Source organism: Octodon degus, unplaced genomic scaffold (assembly GCF_000260255.1).
Source record: "Octodon degus isolate 3935 unplaced genomic scaffold, OctDeg1.0 scaffold00211, whole genome shotgun sequence".
Lineage (NCBI taxonomy): Eukaryota > Metazoa > Chordata > Mammalia > Rodentia > Octodontidae > Octodon > Octodon degus.
This window is the reverse complement of record NW_004524787.1, coordinates 2,346,969-2,355,270: the sequence shown is the minus strand read 5'-3', so window position 1 is coordinate 2,355,270 and position 8,302 is coordinate 2,346,969.

Below are 8,302 nucleotides of genomic sequence, written 5' to 3'. Positions count from 1 at the left end.
AAGTTGAGGAGGAAAGGAAAGGCTATGAGGAAAAGGGATTTATCTAAGTATGTAAGCCGGATGAATTGAATGACTGTACTGAGGATTTCTGCTGGACTATGGAAATGAGCAATGAATGCTTAATTTGTTTTGTCTCATTTTAAAAATTGCTTTTTTTCCATTTTCCTTTCTTAATTTCTTACTTTTGTCTGTCTTCTGTCAATTTTTCATGCATATTTCTGCTAATATGAACAAATAATTGGAGGAAAACACTATGCATTACAAGAGATACTGTGAAATTCATATTATGTTTTTATGTATTTGGCTGTTACAGGGTCTCACTTCGCAGTTTAGACTTGTAGTGATCCTCCTGTGTCTCATCCTCACCAGCGCTGGGATTACAGGCATGGACCACTACACCAAGACTCTGGCTAGCTCAGCCCACTCTGGGGGTGGGGCTGGCAAGGAGTGGGTTGGGGCTGACAAGGCAAGTGGTGCAAGTGATCTAATCATGGTCCCTGCACTTGCCTATGTTTGCTTAAGCAGGGGCTTTAGTCCATTGCGCTATCTCACTAGCCCATCATATTACTTTTTTAAGTAGAATTCTATATCACTGATATTTTTTTTCTGTTTCAATACTACTAGGTACACTCTTTAAAAAAAGATTGAAGTGCTTCAATGTGTGGTACTATGGCTGTGCATATTTCACTGTGGAATTGTACATTTAATTCTTTCAGGAAGATACCAAAAAGTGGAATAACAGGGTCAAAAACAACTTTAATTATAGTGTTTTAAGAAATCTCCATAGTGATTCCCACAGTGATTGGACCAGTCTACACTCCCACAAACAATTGAGTAGGGCTCATTTTTCCCTACATCCCTAGCAGCAGGCTTTATTGGGGAATTTTTGATTAGACATTTTTCTGGACTAAGGTGAATTATTTTTTAACTTGTACCTCTTGAAGGGCCAGTGATGTTGAACATTTTTCCATGTATTTATTTGCCATTTGTAATTCTTAGAAGTGTCTATACATTTCAAACACTCCTTTTTCAATTGGGTCTTTAAATGTGGAGTGATTTAATTGTCTTATGTTCTTTATAATTTGTAGTTTCTAGTCCTTTGTTTTTGAGGGACACTGGAAAACAATTTTTCCCACTATGTGGGAACCACTCCATGAGTGGTTTTTGCTCCACAAAATCTTGTGGCTAAAATTAATTGATTCATTGGATTATTTCCTGTGTGACTGCCATTTTGTTTATAAAAATCTTTGCTTATACCCACATCATTCAAGAGCTCCTCTGGCTTATCTTCTAATAGATTTTATGTTTTGTTTTAATATTTAGATTTTTTATTCATTTTGATTTTAGTTTAGTGTGAGATATGAGGTCTTCATTTAATCATTTGCATGTGGAAAGCCAGTTTTTCTAGTGAGGTTCATTAGACTATCTTTCTTTTAGTGAAGGTGTTTGGGCCCTTTGCTAAAATTAAGGTGGGGGAGTGTGTTTGGTGTTATTTCTTTGTCGTCTAATCTGTTCCAATGATGCTCAGGTCTACTTTTTGTTTGTTTGTTTTGCAAGTACCATGCTATTTTGTCTCAGAAATTGTAGTATAACTTCAAATTGAGGAATGTGATAATCCCTACCTTACCTTTGTTGCACAGAATTACTGTTGCTATTCCAGGACTCTTCGGGTTTCAAATAAATTTTAGGATTTTTTTTATAATTCTGTGAGGTATGTTGACAGTATTTTTATCAGGATTGCATAAAATCTTTACAACAATTTTGAGAGCATGACATTTTGACCATGATGGTCTTCCTATCCATGAGCAAGGGACATCTTTTCATTTTCTGATATCCTCTTAGATCTCCTTTTTCAGATTACTATTATTTTCAGTATATAGATCTTTTACATCTTTTGTTTGATTGACCCCTTCCTTCTTCCCTTCCTCCCTCCCTTTGTTCCTTCCCTCCCTCCCTCCTTCCTTCCTTCCTTCCTTCCTTCCTTCCTTCCTTCCTTCCTTCCTTCCTCTTGTTGAGATGCTATTATGAACGATGAGGTTTCCCTAATTTTATCTCAGTGAATTTGTTACATAAAGGAATGCTACTTTTTAATATTAATTTCTATACAACTACACAAATGAATTTAGTTAAATGTACAAGGATTTTTTTTGGAATTGTGAGGGTCTTATATGTAGAATATTATATCTACTATCAATGATAATTTAAGTTCATTTTCTATCCATATCCTTTTATTTCCACTCTTGTCTAATTGCTCTGGCTAATATTTTTAGAACTATATTAAATACAAGTGTTGGTAATGGATGTCCTTGCCATGTTTCTGATTTTAGAATGAAAACTTTCCAATTTTGTCCATTTAATATGTTGGTTATTGGGTTATCATTGATGGCGTTTATTAGACTCAGATAAAGACCATGTATTTCAAATTTCTTTAGGGTTTCTATCATGAGTTGGTGCTGGACTTTGTAAAAGTATTTTCTGCACCTATTGAGATGATCATGTGATTTTTTATCCTTGAATCCATTAATATGGTATATTTATTGATTTATGTATTTTGAACCATCCCTGCTTCTCTTGGATGAATCCCACTTGATCGTGATGATTTGGTGCAGTTTCTCACACAGTTGTCATGGGATTTCAACACTGGAAGCCCTGAAACAGAGAGAGCCCATAGCTGCTGTGTCCTGAACTCAGCTGGTAACTTCTGGCCCTTGTACAGACCATCTGTTCCATTCTATTGAAAGATTTTTCTCCTCTTTCTTGCTGCTGGTTGTACCAGGAAGGTGCTTCTTCCCTTTTCATTTTGGTTTGCTGTGTTCACTGTTTGCTATCTCTGAAGGTTCCAAATTAATTCCTGCAGTGAACAGCATTTTCTACTCTGCTCTACTGGTGTGGTTTTCCTTGGAGAGCTTTTTCACTTTCAGTGTGTCCCTCTAGGTTCATTCCTCCTCTCCCTATGAGCTGGGTGCAGGAGTCCAATATTGATGACTCTCAACACAGTCGATTTTAGTTATTTATCATCATATAGTCTGATAACAAACTGGAGACTACCAGGGAACTCAGTCCCTAGTCACTTTCTCCTGGTGTGTGCCAGTGAATTATGTTGCCAGTCTGCAATGCTCACTGTTTGCAGGATGGCAAACTGTTGAGGGGCCATGTAGCCCAAGGCTATCCTGTGTGAGCTGACTCTCCCTTGCTAGTAGGTTTCCATCACCAGAGACCATTCAAGAATTGTAGTTCCTTTGTTGCACACAGATAGAGTGTGTACTGGCATCCCCATGGGACTGCTTTGCATTTTATAAATGCTTATGCCTATGGGATTTTTAAAAAATTTACAAGGCTGTTATTTCACATTCATTTTGGCATACGGATGTATGCTCACCCCCTTATTCCAATTACCAGTGTTTTTAGTTGATTTTCTCTAATTATTTCCAATGTAACTCCTCCCTTTATTCAGCAATGTTGAATCTTCTCTCATACTTTGTTTTAAACTTTGCCTGTTTAATTCATTACTGAAGCTTGAAAGTTATGATAGCCATAGCTGCATGTTGCAGATGAGGAGAGGTATGCACAAACCACTCAATCACAACACTGTCTAACTTCAGGTTTTCTAAAAGTTAATGGAGATCAAGTAAACTAGTAAACAAGAAAGTGCTGCCATCAGGTCACTTACTTTTATGGCTAGCTTAAGCTCTTAGATGCTCTGTAACTGAACTAAATCCTAAGAATTATGCAGACAGCATGGACATACTCAGAGTGGTTATGAGCCCTCCTTGTGAGACAGCAGCATCATCAGCTTTCCCACGGCAGCCTCCTGAGGGGTTGTACAAGGCTCCCTTATTTGTTGGGTTTGCATTTGTTCTAAATGAAAACTCTACATGTATAACCTTGGCTTTCAAAGAAAACATAGAACAGCATGAAACTGAGTGATACCTTGCAGTCTATCAAGATATCCAGCAATAACAGAAAGATCTTAGATTGTTCCATCTAGTACAGTTAGAAACAATGCAGGTGAGGGAGTCACTCCTTTCTGTCCATTTGATTTTAAACAGCTCCCTATGGCTATGGTCATTTTTCTTCCCATTATCCAAAGAGAAGTAGAAAACAAAATAACAAAAATCCAGGAGCTCTCTCATGTTCTAGGGAAGAGCATATGAATTTTGGATCTCGTAGATAGACCTTCAATCAATCTACTCAAACCTTATTATTAGTTCATAAACATGAACTATGTTACGTATGCAATTAATATCAGAGTGAATGCTGAAACATTCATGTGGAGAGTTCCTGAAATAACACAACATGTTGTCAATCATACCTAGAGATTCATGGGGAATTATCTGAGGTGAGGTTCATATCCTTTGAATTCCAAAAGACTGGTTCATCATGAGATGTGGCCACTAGATTATGCCATGATCTGTGTGCAGTACTTTACTCTCTTGTCACCCTGACATCTTTTTTCCTGTCCATGCCATATATTTTGTAGTCAACGAGATGACTTGATAACATCTTCCTGTAATCTTTTCATAAATTTACCTGCCACTTGTTATCCAGTGTATGCTTATAATTTACTATTTGTTTTACACAAGAACCTAAACAATATTTGGCATTCTGTGGTAAGACCTTCACAAACACACACTCTCCTCTAGTACTGCAAAGATCTTGGTAGGTAGCCACAACAAAGGCAGCCACATGTCAGTGAAAAATCCAAAAATTTCCTACCTCCCATTTTGTCCAACATGTCCAATACACCAGAGTTATGTGGGCACCACAAAAAATAATAGAACTCCACCTCAGTCCAATTGAGTCAGAATCAGGGTAAAGAATACTGAATTTAGGTATGTGAAAAAGTTCTTTGTGTTACTCAGAGGTAATATAATATTATGACTTACAAGAAGGGAATTGTTCAAGGCTTACCTGATTGACAGGCAAAAGCAAGGGCAAAAAACCAGTCCTCTGTGATTCCAATATTTCCTTTAATTCCCGCTGGATGTAATGAGTTGATGTATTTTCTAAAAGTATCTTTCTCAAAAAGGTTCTTTAGCAACCACACCTGCTCCTTTCACAGCATTCCAAGTCAGACAATTCAATTTTTTGGTAAATGTCACTTCCCTTCCCATGATATTCTCTCTTGCTAATTTTCTTTCTTTCTTCTTGTTTTTTGCTAATTTTCTTTTAATTGCCCTCATTTAATTCATGTGATCCTAGGGGCCACAATACTTATTGGATGTTCTGAGGAGAGAGCCCAGGACTTCCTCCCATTCTGTCCATCACAGCACTGCCATGAGGACTTTCAAGCAGATGCTATTTCAAGTCTTCTGCTTAGCTTAGAGATTTCAGGTGGGAGATATTGGGGAAACTCCCCCAAATAAGTCCAAGTAGATTTCCATGGGCCAAGGGAAAATGTCTGGATTAAAGAAGCAAAAACTATCAGCACAATCACCTTCTCCTGGTTGGTAGCAAAGGTAGATATGTGTACAAAACAGGAAGTGGTGACTCTTGTCATTATAGCTTGTATCTATCTAGATGTACCCTCAAAGCCTTGTCAGTCATACATGGCCTTTTTTTGGGAAGTGGTTGTAACAAGAGTCTATGATGTGGGAATCAAGGATATGATGCCAACATTGAGTGTGATGTGTCAGTAACATGGATGAGATAAAAAGGAAACAAAAATGGTGATTTCTTGTCACTTGGTGTTTGGATGCTTTTGCTACTTTCTTCCTGCAACAGACTATTTCTCCAATGTAATTTACCTTAACCATGCCATCCCGCCTTGGAACCAGACAATTACAGGCTGAAATCTGTTCCAACTGTGAGCTGAAATAAAACATTCCTCTTTCAACTTTGAACACCAAGTATTTTGAATCACTAATGAAAATATCTAACACAGAATTTGTTACCACAGAATTGGGGTTATTCTTGTGACTGTACCTGAACATGTGGTTCAGATGCCTTTGGAACTGCCTTCTGAGAAGAGTTTGAAATATTTTAGAGATGCTAGCTGAAGAAACAGCCCTGGAATGCCTTAAGCTGTATTTGATGGAAGATTCTGGACAGAGCACAGAAGAGCAGAATCCTGATAGAAATGCTACCAGTAAAAACCAGGCTCAGAAGCTTTCTGCTGAGTAGAGCTGCATTGGTTGTTAGGCTCCTGACAGTGTATGTTATGTTTGCCAAGTTTGTATTTTGCTCATGTCCATAGACTTTGCCTGAGACTAAAGTTAAGAATGGCAGACTGCACTAGCACAAGAAATTTTGAGGAAGCCTAACATTGAGGAGGTGGCATAACTACCTTTTTGGGATTTTAGCCAGATGTATCTTGAAAATAAAAAGTGCCTAGCAGGATAATTTAAAACTGTTTGTGTTTGGCCAAAAAAAGTTCTAATAAAGTTGTGACTTGCAAAGATTGAGCAAAGGAGAAATTGGCTGCTGAAAACACTAGCAAGAAGAATCCAATTATTTCAGAAGATAGAAATAGAAAGGATGGCTTGAGGACATCGCAAGAAACAGGATGACACCCTTACTTTTGCAACCTCAAAACTGCAAAACTGAAAGACTTTTCTTTGAGACAAGACTAACCCAGAGCATCATTTCTGAGAATAGTGACAGCCTAGAGCAGTTGTTTCTCCGCAGTTGGTTCATAGGCAACTGAATACTAGATGACAGAAAGCCTGACTACTGATCTAGCTGGCAACAGAATTTGGCATCTATGTGAAGATTTTAAGTGTGTTCAGAATGTAAGCGTTGTGGTGCCAGAAAGGCTAGAAAGGCTCCTGCCCAGATTTCAGAAGGTCTGGGAAGGCAAGCCATGTGCTTCTGAGAAGGCAGTATGTGAAGGAAGCTGTAAGTATGAAGTTAATAGTACAGTGGAGACCACAAATATTTGGAGAAGCCAGAGATATGGATCATCTGAGGGAACTTCAGAAAGGAACAGAATCAGCCCAAGAGAGAAGGCTTAGGAGCCACAACCACCAGTGGTGTCAGGGGTTGTGTGCCACTCAAGCCCTATGGAGTTCAGTGTTGCACAGAATACCTAGGGTGATGGATATGTACCAGCAGGATTGTTTGTTTGCTGGATTCTGAACTTGCTTTGTCCCCATCCCTTTCTATCCCATTTGTTCCTTTTGCAATGTAAAGATTTCTCTTGTGCCACTGTATGTTAGTAGTATTTAACATTCATTTGTGCAAGTAAGAGTTTGTCTTAATCTCAGAGACTTTGGACTTGAACTTTTCAGCAATTCTGAAATTGTTAGGATATTTTGGCAACTCTTAGACATGGACTAAATGCATGTTGTATAAATAAATGTTTATGAGTCTTTAGGTGGACCACTGGTGAAACAGTAAGGTTTGTATCTAGATGTGCCAACAAAATCTGAGTCATAGGGGAGACTTGTAGGAGGTGGTTGGATCTAGGGTGTGTGATGTTGGGCTCAAGAATGTGATGCTAGGTTAAAGGGTGAGTAGTCTGGATAAGATATAAGGGGCAGAAAGAGGGTTGTTTGTAATTTGCTGCTTGGATACTTTTGTTGCCTTCTTCCTGACATATAGTATTTCTCCTCTGATTCCCCTTGCCTTGATCTGACTTGGACTCAGCTGATTATGGACTGAAACTTCTATAAGCTGTGAGTCAAAATAAACCTTTTCTCTTTCAACATGAGGTGTTGGATATTTTGTCTCAGCAATGAGAAAAATGAAGACACCTGTCTAAGCTAGGATAGGCATGAAAATCAACATATGAGCCTGAGGTGACAAGAGTCTCTGTCCTATACCTGTGGAGCTCACTGTATAAGACACAGTAAGGAACAAAAGCTATATTCCCCCTCTCCAACTCACAAGCAAATAAATGGAGCAGATAGCTACCTGGCAAGCATCTTTAGAAGCTACCTGTACAATAGTTCTAGGTGAAGGATATCATTCCTGCAGCTTGGACTGTCTTACTAGTTACATCTTTTTCAGTCAGCCACCAACAAAGGGAGACTGTCTTTGGCACAAGAGGCAATACAAACAGATGAACTTCAGAAGTGCCAGCCAGCCCTTGGCAGTTCAAGGGAATTTAAGGGGGAGGTTTCAACATGCAGATGGTGTGGTAGTTTATTGGCATATAGTCTGACTGGGAAACAGGGCCTTGTCTGAAAATGAAGTTTTCTTTGTTTTTTTCTTTAAATTTTTTTTTAAAGCTGAAGATCAAGCTCAGGACCTTGAGCTGGCCAAGCAGGTGCTTAAGCTTCTGAGCTATGTACCTGGCCCTAATTTTTTTTCCAGCTCTGGTTCACTTTCCCTTCTGGGTACCCCTTCTCTCACCTTCTTG